The 14,416-nt window shown below is 44.0% G+C and overlaps 1 protein-coding gene across 2 annotated transcripts in view; it reads left to right on the forward strand.

Annotated features, from left to right (window-relative positions):
• The first annotated feature begins 5,321 nt into the window (after nucleotides 1–5,321).
• Nucleotides 5,322–14,416, forward strand: part of Htr4 (5-hydroxytryptamine receptor 4) — a 203,139-nt gene continuing 194,044 nt past the window's right edge. For both annotated transcript variants that reach the window (XM_042264017.2, XM_016003701.3), the window contains exon 1: nucleotides 5,322–5,421. The gene's annotated coding sequence lies outside the window, so the exon portion shown is untranslated. The remainder of the gene's footprint in view (nucleotides 5,422–14,416) is intronic.

Here is a 14,416-nt window from a genome sequence, read left to right on the forward strand (position 1 = left end):
TCTGGTATTTGCTCTTTTATTAAGAAAGGGCTCAACATCTCTTGACTTTTATTCTGTGTGATGGGGACATTGAAGTTCCTTCTTCCATTCATGCATCTTCCTGCCTCTATTCACCATTTAGTTTACCAGCTGCGCTATTGTTTTTTTTAATAGATATATAGTATTAAGAGTTATGCATTCTGTTCTGTCACTCCAGGTAAACCTTTTCAACTATGTGTAAGTTAGATGGGAGAGTTTAAAATTGGAAAATGAGACTTAGATGGCTATGTTATCATAAATACTGTTTTTGGAAAGCCCAGATATTTACATTTCCCTTGCAGATAATCAAACACAAGCCTGTTTGTGTCTCTAAATTAAAACACTGCACTTTTTACACCTTCACTATGTGATTAGAGTGTTTTTTTTTTTAAGTTTTCAAGGTCTTAATCTGGCAGAACTCTATATTTTCTTTCTCCAAGAGACTTTATTTCCAGTCATCCAGGCTGAATGGGACCAGGTACTCCTGAGATCAGCAACATCCCTGAATATCTTACATCCAGAGATAGAGCTACAGCTCAGTAATGAACTTGTGCTACAGTACAAATGCAGAGCTTGTCAGCATACAAACGATAACGAAAGCAAGCATCTGTTATGGAATATTAATTTAAAATGTGTTATGTTTGTTTATGCTGTGCAATATTTGTTTAATGATGCAAAGATGTGTTGTATTCTTTTATGTTGCATTTGTTTAAATCTGTAAAGCTGTGTTACTTTGTCTAAAACACCTGATTGGTCTAATAGAGAGCTGAATGGCCAATAGCTAGGCAGGAGAGAGAAATAGGGGCTGGCAGGCAGAGAGAATAAGGGAAGAAGAAGAGAGAAGAGGGAGGATGGAGAAAAGGAGGACAGGGGGATGCCAGGGGCCAGCCACCCAGCCACCCAACCAGCCACTGAGTAAGAAGGGAAAAATATATAGAATAGAGAAAGATAAAAGCCCAGAGCAAAACCTAGACATGATAATTTAAGTTGGCTAGAAATAAGCCAAGCTAAGGCTCGGCATTTATAAGTAAGAATAGGATGCCATGTGTTTACTTGGGAGCTGAGCGGAGGGCGGGGGGCAAAGAGTTAAAAAAAAAAAGAAAAATCAACTTCAAGCCTTCAATGAAAGAGAAGATCAGGAGTGAGTGAAAAAGAAGACGGAGAGCCTTGATATTTAAGTGCTAGCTGAAGAAGAGAAGTAACACTCAGCTTTTCAGATTTTAGCATCAGACACGTTTGAGGAGAGCAAGAGGTGACGCTGAATGTTGCCACGAGGACAGGGGTTTCTTCCTTCAGCATTCCTGGCCAGATGTTACCCTGTTTGCACTTTAGTACCTCCAGTGCTAGATGGTTCCAAATGCCAAGCTCACATCTGGATGTGACTTCATTTGTGATGTCCCAGCCTATCCTCCTCTTTCTCAAATAGTGAAAGTCTAGCCTGACTCTTGTTTCTATCAGCATACGTGTTCTCCTGAGAGTCTCAAGCTGCAGAGTGTGCAGTGCACTGAATGCAATGTATCATGAATGTTGGTTGGCATAGTTTTTATTGTTAAGACTTTTACTCCATGCTTGAGGGAGACAACTTGGTTTCTAGTCCAGATTAGTCTGGACTCTGCTTTCTCCCCCACATCATCTCAATATCAAGTTCCTTCATCCTTGTGTGATTGCTCTTTTAACTCTGTACAACTCTAATAGTATCTCTCAGAGATGTTAGGAGACACTTAAGAAGGTATGTGAAGTGGTTAGTGTAGCAACCAGCAAACAGTAGATGCTTAGTGAATGTTTGCTAAGTAGTAATAAAACGAGGGCAACACTAACAATGAGCCCGGCTTGTCATCCATATTTCCATTATGAGTCTTCACACTGTATTTTGGGATTCTCTGCCCAATCTTGTCTCTTCTAGTTGGCTATGAGTAATTTGAGAAGAGAGATCCTATCTTCTTAGAGTCACATTACCTAAGGCTGCACACATGTCTAAGAAAAGGATGAGGCTGGGAGATTGCTCATGAAGTAAGAGGGCTCGTTTCTCTAGTGTGAGGGCCTGAGTTCAGAACCTAGCATGGATATAAATAGCAGAGCATGGCTATTCATGGGCTTGCAGCCCCAGTGTCATTGTGGGGTGGAGATAAGAGGTTTTCTGAGGTTTGCTGGCCACCAATGAAGGTCTAGGCTCAGTAAAAGAACCTGTCTCAATGGAATAGGGTGAAGAATGTTAAACAGGACATGCCACATTCTCCGCTATCTCTGCACACATAGATAACACACACACACACACACACACACACACACACACACACACACACACAGAGGACATTATAGAAAATGGATATTTACCGATCTCTGGCTTACTAGGTTGCCCTACTTTAAACGTTAGATTGCAGCTCAAGTAATCCACTAACTCTTCTATTACAATGTTTTATTAGTACTAGTAGGAGGTCTCAAAGCATCCACATTATGAACAATCCAAATATGTCTGTTATACTCATGTGTACATCTCTGCTCTGACCCTTTCCAGTGCCAGGAACACTGCTTGAAAATCAATACCTGCTGCCATGCCCTACTGATGAGGTTGCTGGTGTCTGGGCTAAGGATGTGAAGAGCATGATTCATCCCTACATGCTAAAGACAGTGCTGGAGCCAAGTGTGAGGCTGGTTTCATTACCTGGCCTTGGACAGTCCTGGCCACTGCCTAAAGCCCTGTTTGAGCTTTACTTCCTTTCTTTGTACAGATTATACCATCCCAGACATCCTCTGGGGTCAAAAGCCATTTCCTGCGTGCCCACTTTTCTTTTTCTTCCCTCCTCAGGACCTCATTTCCTTCTTGTAGGACAAAAACCCTGCAAGGTTTTGAATGGGACTAACTGCTCTGTGGGAAGAAGCCCATGCTTGTCATCCAAAGCTGCACTCGTGCCATTAAATATATTACTAAAAGTTTATCCCAAATATGCTTGTTCATGTTACAGCTCAGTGGAGTGGCTGATTTGTACACAAATTTGATTTTGGATTTGTAGAAGCTAATATAATTGCATATTAAAAACAATAAGTTTACTGGATATAAATGAAAAAAATTAACCTTAAGTTTGGTTAGGGTTTTGTTCACTGGGTCATGCTCCTGATGCCTGTCTCCATGCTTTGACTGTTAGCCCCAGACTAAATAGTCATTTATTTGATTTTTGTTGGTAATAAAACAGGAATCAGTTAACTGCCCCTTCAAACATAAATATTTAATCCAAACAATATTGGGACAACTGGAGGACAAAGAACACAACAGAAGGGCCAGGGCGTCCTTATCTTGCCTGTAGTAACTGCTCGGCTACCCTTTATTGCCCCAGTTCTCTCTATTTCAGGCAGCTGGCTTCTCCGCCCTCCAACGCCGCTGGATTAACACAAGTGTTGGCAATAGCACTTATTATGAACGGGGTGTCTTGGCTTGGTGAGGACTCGTGCTTACTTTCTCAAGTCTGCTCGCTTCTTTTGGGATAGACTGGTCCTGGGAAGCTGCTTCCCGGCTGGAGACAGCCCACAGCCTTTGCCTGTCTCTGTCTTCTCATCTGTCCCCACTTGCAGACCCACAGCATCGTGACATGGGAACCACTTGTCATACTTGTAACGCCTCTGCACCTGAGTCCATTCTTGCCAAGCTTCATCCTTTATAGACGTTCTAGAGGAAAGGGGGAAAGGGCATGAGACATTGGCGTGGAGAAGATAGCTTGAAGCACAACAGGTCTGGGGTGTAGCAAAGCAGCTGGGTATCTGGGCTACATGGATGACTGTTGATCACAAGGTAAGACGTTGGTGTCACCGAGCAAGAGACAAGCGTTGTATAAATTATCTATCACAGCAACAAATCGCTTGATGGCTTAGGACCTGGGTCACCTCAAAATTCTTTGGATTACTAATATGACACAGCTCTCACTGTGTTAATGTCGAGGTTTCTGCAGAGCTGCCATCCTTTTTCTGTATTTGGGGTGAGAATCAGTTCTGTCTTCAACTTCCAGAATCTGTTTTTGTTTTTTTGTTTGTTTGTTTGTTTGTTTTTTGACTCATTGCATTTTCAAAGCCATGTGGTCTTACTCTCCTGAGGGGAAGGGATATAGGCCAGGAGAAAGACCAACAGAACTCAGAGGCCTTTTCGTGAAAAGGGGGTGGTCAATTTAAACTTTTCAGCCAAGCACAGTGGGGTGGTGGTGCCTGTAATCCCAGCACTATGGAGGCTAAAACAGGATGACCTCCAGTTCCAGCCTGGATCCTGTCTCAAAACTAAGCAGACAAACAAATGATCGGACAAAAGAGCAGGGGACTAGCCTGGGATTCCTCAGCACCGAACACAAACCATCCAGTGCAAACTCCTGGTTCACCCGCGTTGGTTCCAGTACAGTTGTAGGTTAGTGATTTTGAAGACTGTCTTGGAAGATTTCTTTGCTCACAGAAGTTAATCACTGCCCACAGCATCTCTGTTTGGCAGGCTTCCAGGCAGCCTCAGTGGTACTTGAGGGTGAATTCTTCACCCCAAAGTCTGTGGTTCTTTCCTCATCTGGGTGACAAAGGCCCCGCCTTCTCCTAACTCTCCTAGCAACGTGGTCTCATTTAACCTTCGCATCTTTTCTTCCCTGTAATTGGGGGGCTTTGATCAGATGTGTTGAAGGAAGATGGATTTTGATCTGTCATAGTCCCTCACAGATACTCACATCCTTGAACCCAGGCCTGGCCTTTTGGAGACCCTTAACACAACTGTCAGTTTGCACCCTGCTTTCCACGTGAGAGCGCTGAGGCTGGCTCCAGGCTCGTCACATGGCCAAGGTGACAGGTGGTCAGAGCTGGGAGAACCCACTAACTTCAGGCAGGGAGGCAAAGAGTGGACTAACAAGGCAAGGCGGATCCCTTGGGGAGCCCGCAGACAAATGAACGCATTAGCTCTGGAGAACTTGCCATCCTGTTTCCAAAGTGCCCAGAATTCTCTTGAATGCCGCTCCCAGACAAACCTTGCTCTGGGCCAGGCTGAGTCAGGCGTGAGAAGGAAGTAGGCTGCACCGAGGAGGGATTGCCCCTGGCACAGGCACCACAGAGACATTCTCGAGTTTATTGTCTCTGAATAGAGGAAGTGGGCACCCAAAAAGGTGAACGGATTGGCCCAAGGTCACCCAGGAGTCTACAGTGCAGGGAGGGCTCCCTGTCCCCAGCGAATGGGTACGATTCTGGTCAGGGACGCACATGCTGGTCCCCTTAAAGGCGTGGGATCTGTGCAGCGTCTGCGCCCACTCCCCTGTGCGCCCCTCTGCACAGGTGGCGCCCCGTGCCCTGTGGGGGCGGCAGCGAGCAGGACCGCAGGGACGCTCAGGCTGGGGACTGTGGAGCCCACGAAGCCGGCTCTGCTAGGGGGAGAAGGATGCTCTGCATGCCCAGGTGAGTCCAGACTGGGGTCTCCAGCCTGCTGCCGGTGCCAGACGCCTGCCCGCTCCCCAGCGCGGGGGCTGAAGCCCGCATCCAGGCGGGGGGGGGGGGCGGCGGCGAGGGCGCAGGCAGTAGCGGGGAGCGCAGCACAGCGCAGCGCAGCAGCGGCAGAAGCTGGGCTCTGCGCTAAAGGTAGCCGCAACGGATCTGCCAGGGCGCCTCTTTCCCTAGCCTTCCGCAGCGGCAGCGGCGTGGTGCTGGGAGTGCGCCAGGAGATCAGAACCCCAGGAGTCCACGTGTGCAGGTGGGGATGCCGAGAGGGGGCGGGGCGGGATGTCCGGGTGGGGTGGGGGCTTCAGGGTTCTGTACTTCCGACACCCACCAGTCTTTGTCGCAGGGATGGGCTATGTGTTGGTGTGGGTGGGTGGACTGTCTGTCTGGGTAGGACCTGTCTGCAGCGTGGGACCACTGAAGGTTGAGCAGCTGCCCTCCCGCACTTGTGTAGGTAAGTACTTGTGAAACTGCATGTGTGATCACTGACTGTACGAGGTTGTATGTGAAGAGAAGGAAAGGGAGGAAGAGAGAGAGGGAGAGAGATAAGGAGGAAGGAAGGGGAGATAGATAGATAGATAGATAGATAGATAGATAGATAGATAGATAGGGATAGAGAAGCTTATGTTGTGTATCTTATCTTTATTGGTGTGTAATTTAATGTATCTCGGTAAACTGTAGATGATTGTGAGTGTGTGACTGAGTATGCCTTCTATGTGTAATGAGATACCTGCTTCTTGTGTGTAAAAGCAGCAGGAGTGTGTAGTAGCACGAGTGTGTGGATATTCTGTGCTGCATGACGATATCTCAGTCACTGGCAGTACTAGGGGCCACCCTGCCTTTGCCTTTCGGAGAATCCGATCTCAATGGAACATGCGTCTTGTCCAGGCTTGCACCTTGCCCCCCGGCACACTGCTGGCTGCGTTTGAAAGAAGCGGCTGTTGATTCAGGGCAATGCTAATTGGCAAAGGTGAGGAAGTCATGGCAAGCGCTTGGCTTCTTAGTGTTCGATATTAAGAGAAAATCTTGGCGACTTTCCATCTGACCCATGAAAACAACACAAAATGTTTCCTAAGGAACCGATTTGACATGAATTGAAAGTGCGTTCCAACGAGGGGACACAGATGCAAGTTTGCCCTCTTGGTGTTCATATTGTCGGGATGGATTCTTTGGGTAAATAAGGCTGTAGGTGACCCTGGCTTGTAGTTGCTGATAGAGGTTTGTCTGGTCCTCGGAGATTTCAGCATCAGTGACCAAAGGGGGAGAGGTTGCTCACCGTTCCTTGTGAGCACAGCTAGTGAAGGAAAACACCATCGGTGATGGATGTGACTGGTGTCCCAGAAACAAGGAAGTCAGAGAAAGGACAAGACCCACAGAGTTCCGAGAAGCAATTCCCATCTAGGAAATACCTTTGTGTAGAAAAAAAATTTACATAAAATAACCAGATGTTCCAACATTCCCAAATAATTTTTAAATGTTTCACTCATGCCCCCATTCTAATCTCTGTTGTGTTTGCATCATTTTCTCTTCTGGGGAATATCTTCGTTTTAATTATTTTTATGTGATAGAGTCACAGTTGGTTTTTAAACTCTAGGAGAACTAGAGCACAGTCAAGTTGTCCAGAATGTCAAGGAGCCTTTAGTCCCCCTGTTCTGAGCAGGTAGGGGTCTCAGAACAATAACATGCCTGGTTTCCCCGAAGTTTTCCGGGTTTTACTTCTAACGGGATTCCTTGGGCCAACAAACTCACAACCATTACCAGATTCCGCTCCTCCTCTCACTCCCTTTCCCATTGTCGCAGATCGAAGACAGCACCTGGAGTTGTCATAGACAACATCCCATCCTGGCATGTATCCTTGATTTGTTCCCCAAGTCATCTAAACAGGGTGCTGATGTCACCTTTCATTTCTCCTCTCCCTTCACCAGGAGCTGCCAAAGTTTAATCCATTGGCAGTTTGTCTGTTTTCACAGACACAATTCCCCCCTTTTTATTCTCACCATGGCCAACTTTATCAGGTGAAACCAATATTTAGGGGATTTCCAAAGATGGGAAGTGATACAGACTCTGATCATGGGGAAAATGCAAAGCAAAAGAATAAATGCCGGGAAGATGTGATCCTTGGGATAATGTGTGTCCAACTAAAAAATTGTCAGTTCTTTATGAGTGTCACATTATGTGACTTAGCTCAGATTTCTGCCTCTCTCTGTTTTCGTTTCTTTACTTGTAAAAGTGGAAACAAAAAATTTCAACTAGAGTCTTGTCACTAGATCCTTTTGAAGGATTCTCTCAGCATTGAAACACTCTGATTGATGTTATTCTAGCAAGAATACGTTTACCTAATGTCTCATGTGAACCTATAAAAATTTGTAAACTTTGTTTGAAAAATAGTATTTGATTTTTGGGGGGGGACGTGGATAGAGAAGAAAAGTGAGATGTACTGTTGACTTAAGTTTGAGATTGAGGATTAAATGCAAACACCATTAGAATCAGAGGAGTTTTAAAGGTCACTCAGTTTTCATCTTTATGAAGTGCCAGAGCCTACCTTATTAATATAATGCCACGTTACATTATAATTTTCTCCAGCCTCCACAGCACTGGCATTTGGGATAGATGATTCTTGTCCTGTGCATTGTAGGATATTCAACAACATTCCTAGTATCCTGTAATAGCACCACAAAGTTACAACAACCAAAAGCAAACCCAGGCATTGCTAACTATGCTCATGGAGGGACCCAGTCTTCCCATACGCTAGTTGAGACTCACCGCTGCAGTTCACCCACAAGCCGGGTAGCCTTCTACAACAACACCTTTCAACCAGACACTTGTTATGCTGCTGACTGCCTTCCTGCCCTGTCTCAAGTCTACTACCCCCATACGCTCTCCTTCATTCCTTCTGGATTTTCACTGCCTTGTTTCTCTGCCTGCAAGTACTCAAGATGTGCTGAAGGCCGAGAAGCATTTCAGAGGCATTAATAGTCTTAATAACTCACATTAACCCAACCCTTGATATGTGCCAGGCACAGTTCTAAATGCTTTATGTGGATGGTTGCATTTAATCTTCATTAAGAATCCTTGGAGAGAGAGAGAGAGAGAGAGAGAGAGAGAGAGAGAGAGAGAGAGAGAGAGAGAGAGAGAGTTCTACTGCCCTCATTTTAGAAACACAATGGCTCAAGCTCACAAAGGTAAAATAACATGTCCAGTTCTGGCAGCTGTTGGGTGTTGGAGCTGGTGTTGGCTGGTGTGCTGTCTTGCTGCAGTCCATTGCTTGTCCCTTCACACTTGCACTGCCTTGCATGAATGACACATTTGGTGTTACAGGCTAGATAGGAGGAGCTTAAAGGTCACTTAGCCGAGTTGTAGGATCAAGTCTGCCTCTAGGAAGGAGGCTAAAGACTCTAGGTTGTAAATTGTGTTCAGTTGCCCTATGTGATTCTTCATTAAAACAATAGCCAACCCCCAAACAACCTTCTGTTATCCTGAATTAGCTCAAAGGTATGTGTATGGTGAGAGAGCAGTAGCTGGGCAGGGTCGTGGAAGAGAGAGTGTGAAGGGAAATGGATGGGGGTGGAAGGGACCAAAAAGTGAAGAGGGCATTTCTGTTCCTATGAACTCTACCTCACTGTCAGTCTCTGTCATCAAAGTTAAAGTTCCTGTGTTTTAATCAACTCTCTGCTTAGTCTTCTTGGTCTGCTCTTTGAGCATTCCATTCTGCATGCTGTTCACTTTTTACTATTGAGGCAGAGGTAAAAATAAAGTGTGAACGGCTCTTCAACAGGGTAATTGATAGGACCAGCTACAATAGTGTTGGAGTGAGGATGATTCCTGTAGCAATTATTGATAAGCTTGAGAATCCAAGGTTGACTAGGAAGGCTGACTTCCTTCTAAGGTTGCCTGTTGAACCCATAGATTCATCAGCTCTGACCCTGCACATCTGTGGTTTGGTTGAAAGTGTGGCCTTTAGTCTTTGACGAGCAACAGACTAATCCACCAGGCTCATTAGAGCCTACATCAATGGGCAGCCTCCCCAGTTTCTGATGTTTCTGGGTCAGGGTCCAAGGATTTTCACTTCTAATGGGTGTCTACATGCTATTGCTACTTCTCTGGAAACAACAGTTGGGGTTAAGACTTAGATAATTAAAACAAAGCCCAAATACAGCTTTTGATTGGGAAGATGACATTTTAAAAATAACTAAGCATTGTATTAATGAGAAGGAATTGATGGAGCAAAATCCATAAACAATAAGAGAGATGAACTCACATCTCTCATTAAGCATCTGCCTCAGATCTTTTCCTGTTCCTGTCTCCACCCACCTCTGCCTGAATTTGGATGATAAAATACCTATTTACAGAATAATCCAGACCCAAAGTCCTTTAGTACGTTGTTTGACCCAAGTACATTGTGGGAAGCCTCTGTAAGACTAAGAAGATACACTATTCATCTATCTAGCTTTAGCTGTAAGTTGCATTGCATATCTTTCCCTTTCAAAGCTACATTAGAATGATGGAGAAACTCCATGGAAAGCAACATGTTCATGTGTAACTGATGAAAAATTTAAATATCAATCAGAAAGTTTCCTTAAAAATTGAAGTTTAAACTCAGTCATCTCCTCCATTCTTCCTAAGTGCCAACATGTGTTTTTGTTTTGGCATGCTCGAATCCAAACGATGGACCTTTAAGAACTCCCACAGAAAGATCTTTTTAAAAAATGATTTATTTGCTGGGTGTAGTGGCATACACCTTTATTCAAGAGGCAGAGGCAGATGGGTTTTTTGGTGAGTTTGAGGCCAGCCTGGCCTACATAATGAGTTCTAGGACAGCCAGAGCTACGTAGTGAAACTCTGTCTCAACAACAACAACAAAACGAAAATAATTTACTTATTTTTATTTTACTTGTGTGAGTGTTTGCCTGCATGTGCAAGACAGGTGTATACCATGTGCATGCCTGATGCCTGACAAGACCAGAAGAGGGCACTGGATCCCCTAACACTGGAGTTACAGGAGGTTGTAAGCAACTATACGAGTGCTGGAAATCAAACCTGATCCCCTGCAAGAGCAGTAGACACTCTTAACTGCTGAGCCATCTCCCCAGACCTCAGAAAGAGCTTGATAGTTTGAAACTTAAATAGAATAATGTTTAATGAGTATCTATCCTGTGTTATCAAAGTTTAAGTAGATTCTTATATACCTGGTATTTTTGGATTTTTCTGTCAACTCTTGAGAGAAGTACTGTTTCCATGATTTCCAGATTTGGAAAGCAGGGCTTAGATATTTTAAGAATTCTTGTGTCCAGAGGTTAGCCGTACTTTTTGGCTCTGCATCACAAAAATTAACAATGGTTTACTTAACTAAAGGCTGGAATTTATTGGAAGGACACTGGGGCTTTTCTTAAGGATTTCAGGAACCAGGCTCCAGGACAGAAAGGCGAAAGGTCATTCCCAGAGAGCTCAGCTCTAGGAGCTCATGACCTGTTCTTTGTTGCCTTCATTAATGTGACACCCTTTAAAGTCTGTGCCAATCAGAATTCTCCAGAAACAGACTCTTATTGGATCACTCATCTGTGAACACAGGTCAAGGGTAAGTGTAGTTGTCAGGAACTCATGCTAGTGGTGTTAGTAGATTTTTTTCCAGTGACAGGTGATTTTTTTGAAAAATCAAATAAATGTTGCCTATTCTCAAACAACTAGTGTAACAAAGACAGAACTGGAAGCCAGGCTTATCTCCAGAGCTGTGCATTTTTTCTTCCTTAAGGGGTTTCTGATGGGGAAGAAACATTAATATGGCATATAATAAACACACCTGTGTTTCCCCACAAGCCCGCCCCCCCCCAATATTCCCTGCACACAGTCCTGATCCTCCTATCTGTGTGCATCTCCTGGTTTTCTGGCACATCTTTGTCCTCTGTTTTCTGTGCCGTTTGGCCTGGCCTCTCATTCTGTTCATGTATGTCACACCTCTGACTCACAGATCCCAGGAGTAGGTGGGAGCGATCAGCTTATCCCAGCCATTCCCCTATAAAGAAAATAATTAAGGCTAATACTCACCCTGCGCTTGCTGTGAATTTTGCTGATAACTCCTATTTAACTTTTCTAACAACTCAGGGTGCTAACTTTGTGTTTATTTCCCACTATTTTATCTTGAGAATTCATGAAGTGAAAAGTTGAAGGAATTATGTAATGAACATCTGTAAGTAAAAACCAGATAGCTTTTGTAATTCATATTTTGTTAGAGTTGCTTTATCATAATTCTGTCATCCATCAGTCCATTTTTTAATGATTAAAAAGTTGCTATCATCCCCCCTACCCCGCCCCCCCCCTGCATTTTTATAATGGGGAATTGAAATCAACACAGGTAACATGGTTTATCCAAGGGTACATGTGGAAGAGTCTATGGAGTTGAAATTCAACTTGGGTCATCTAACTCTGCAAAGAACTTCCCTGTCTACCAAGTAGCTGTATCTCCTCTGAGAAGGGAGAGGAAAAGATGAGCTTAAGGTCAGCAGCAAGGCCAATTGGTTCACAAGCACTCACAATTTCCACTACTTTCAACCTTAATAAACAGCTCACCTTCCAAATAAGTAGTCGTCCCTTGCTCCCTCCCCACCGCAGAGTTTACCACACATGCTTTTATAGAACTGATAGTCTCATTTCTTCTCAACATTTTAAATTCCCTATGAAAAAGGCAGGCTGGGAAATTACTATTTTAGATAATCCCAAGAACCCTTTGCTCATGGTTTTTGATTTGAAACAGTAGACCTGCAAGACGGATGGGCTGACTATCCTAAGGACACCTAGCATCCAGAGACCGGTGGCTTATATGAACAAAGCAAGGAACTCAATGTGATAGGATACTGAGATCCTTGCTTGGGCCATGATTTAAAATGCATTCTGCTTCAAGCATTAGTAGATGCTGAGGGGGCATGGAGGTTTTGAAGATGTCCATACGTACTAAGTAAGTAAAACTACACTGGGAAAGTTGAGCTTGGGGTTCGTTCATTAAGATGGTATCCTTTTGTTGAATACCTTAGCGGTGAAAGATCTGGGCTTTAGAGCCACTTTTCAGTGTAGCTTTGGACAGCACCTGTTTAATATGCCTCAGTTTACAAATCGGTGAAGTGAGGATAATTGTAGTGCTGCTTCATAATGTGGTATGAAGACAGAAGGAGATGATGCATAGAAGGATTTGGTCCTAGGTCCACTTGAAACAGTTTTTACTGTGTTAAACAGGCTCTGTAAAAAATCTGTTGGTACAGTTTCATTTTCCCTATTTATTTTTCTTTTGTGGGGGAGATGCTTTTGGGAGGAGAGTGTAGACAGGAGCATTTTAGAGGTGACATTTTATTGGTGACATTTTATCTGGAAAAAGTTTGGATTCTGCTCAAGCATTTCCAGGTAAGAAATTGTAAATAGCCTCTGTCCATTGAGATTGCATTGGCAAATTTAATTGGATATGATAATTTACATATTATATTTGGGACATAGAATTCTGCATAAACTATTTTCTTATCTGTGAGACTCAGAAGCGATGGAAGGACAGGGGCAGAAGAGGCAAATACACAGCACAGCACTTGCTCCTGGCATGTTCAGCAAATCCTGGGATCCAAGACTCTTGCTCATTGAGCTGTAAAAACAGATGAAGAAACGTTATTGAGGAGAATTTCAGAAGGGATACCTACCTGGATGGATACTTCCTATCCTTGTAGCCTTTCCTGAATCACCACACAATTCATCTGCAGCAGAACAACCACCAGGGTATTTTGTAGCACAAATCTCTAAAGGGTCTTATTACTAAAAACAAACCCAGGGCCTGGTATTGGGGTGAATGCTGGTGGATCAGATAGACAGAACAAGCCACAGCCACCTCACCTTGCCAATTCCTCAGCTGATCCTGTTTCCTCAGACTGAAAGCTTCTGAGTCCTCATCCAAACGGCTCTCAGCTGAACTGTGCTGCTCAAAGCCTAAAAGCGTAACCAGCCTAGTTTCTGGTCCTCACACCTTATATACCTTTCTGCTTCTAGCCATCCTTCCTGGGATTAAAGGCATGAGTCGCCATGCCTGGCTGTTTCCAGTATAACCTTGAACTCACAGAGACCCAGACAGATCTCTGCCTTTGGAATGCTAGGATTAAAGGCATGTGTGCCACCATTTTCTGGCCTCTATATCTAGTGGCTGTTTGTTCTCTGACCCCAGATAAGTTTATTAGGGTGCACAATATTTTGGGGGAACACAATAACACCACAGTATTTGATAGAGATTCCTGGCTTTTCTGAACCTGAAATTTTGAAAGAGATTTTTTTAGATTCATTCATACCTGAGAGCCACCAGCTTTAAAGGCTTAATTTAGGTATAATGAAAACATTGGTTTCCATGCTCCCAGTTTCAGGTCTCTGAAATCAATGGTGAAAGACACATTAAGCATTCTCATGCTCAGTTTCCTTGTGGGCAAGAGGGATGGTTTCTATCATCGCAACCCAGGGGGGGGGGAGGCATAAGTCATCTGGTGCATTGCTTCCATTTGGAGACTCATAGTAGGAAATATTCTCCAATGACGGGCATGCACCTTTCAAGGAAAGCAGGCTGACATCACAGAACTCCTTGGGAATCTCATGTATAGGTGTGTATTTTTACACTGATCATGTGAGGTTGATATTACCCATGTCCTATTATATGGATGATGCCATCAGGGTAGGGAGGGTTAAGTAGTTTGCTAAGGTCATACAGCAATTGAGAGGACTAGAACAGATTTCAGGGCTGTACTTTGAGTCAGGGGTTAGCAAGCTCTCTGGCCCTTTCTTTGTGTGGACTGCAAGCCAAGAAACACTTTACTTTTCAAATGGCTAGGAATATTATCAGGTGAAAATTTTATGAAATTCAAATTTTCATGTTGATATATTGGAATACTGCCACACAATTTCATTTCTAGTTTGTCTGTGGCTGCTTTTGCACAATCTGTAGTTT

Source organism: Peromyscus maniculatus, chromosome 19 (assembly GCF_049852395.1).
Source record: "Peromyscus maniculatus bairdii isolate BWxNUB_F1_BW_parent chromosome 19, HU_Pman_BW_mat_3.1, whole genome shotgun sequence".
Classification (NCBI taxonomy): Eukaryota; Metazoa; Chordata; class Mammalia; order Rodentia; family Cricetidae; genus Peromyscus; species Peromyscus maniculatus.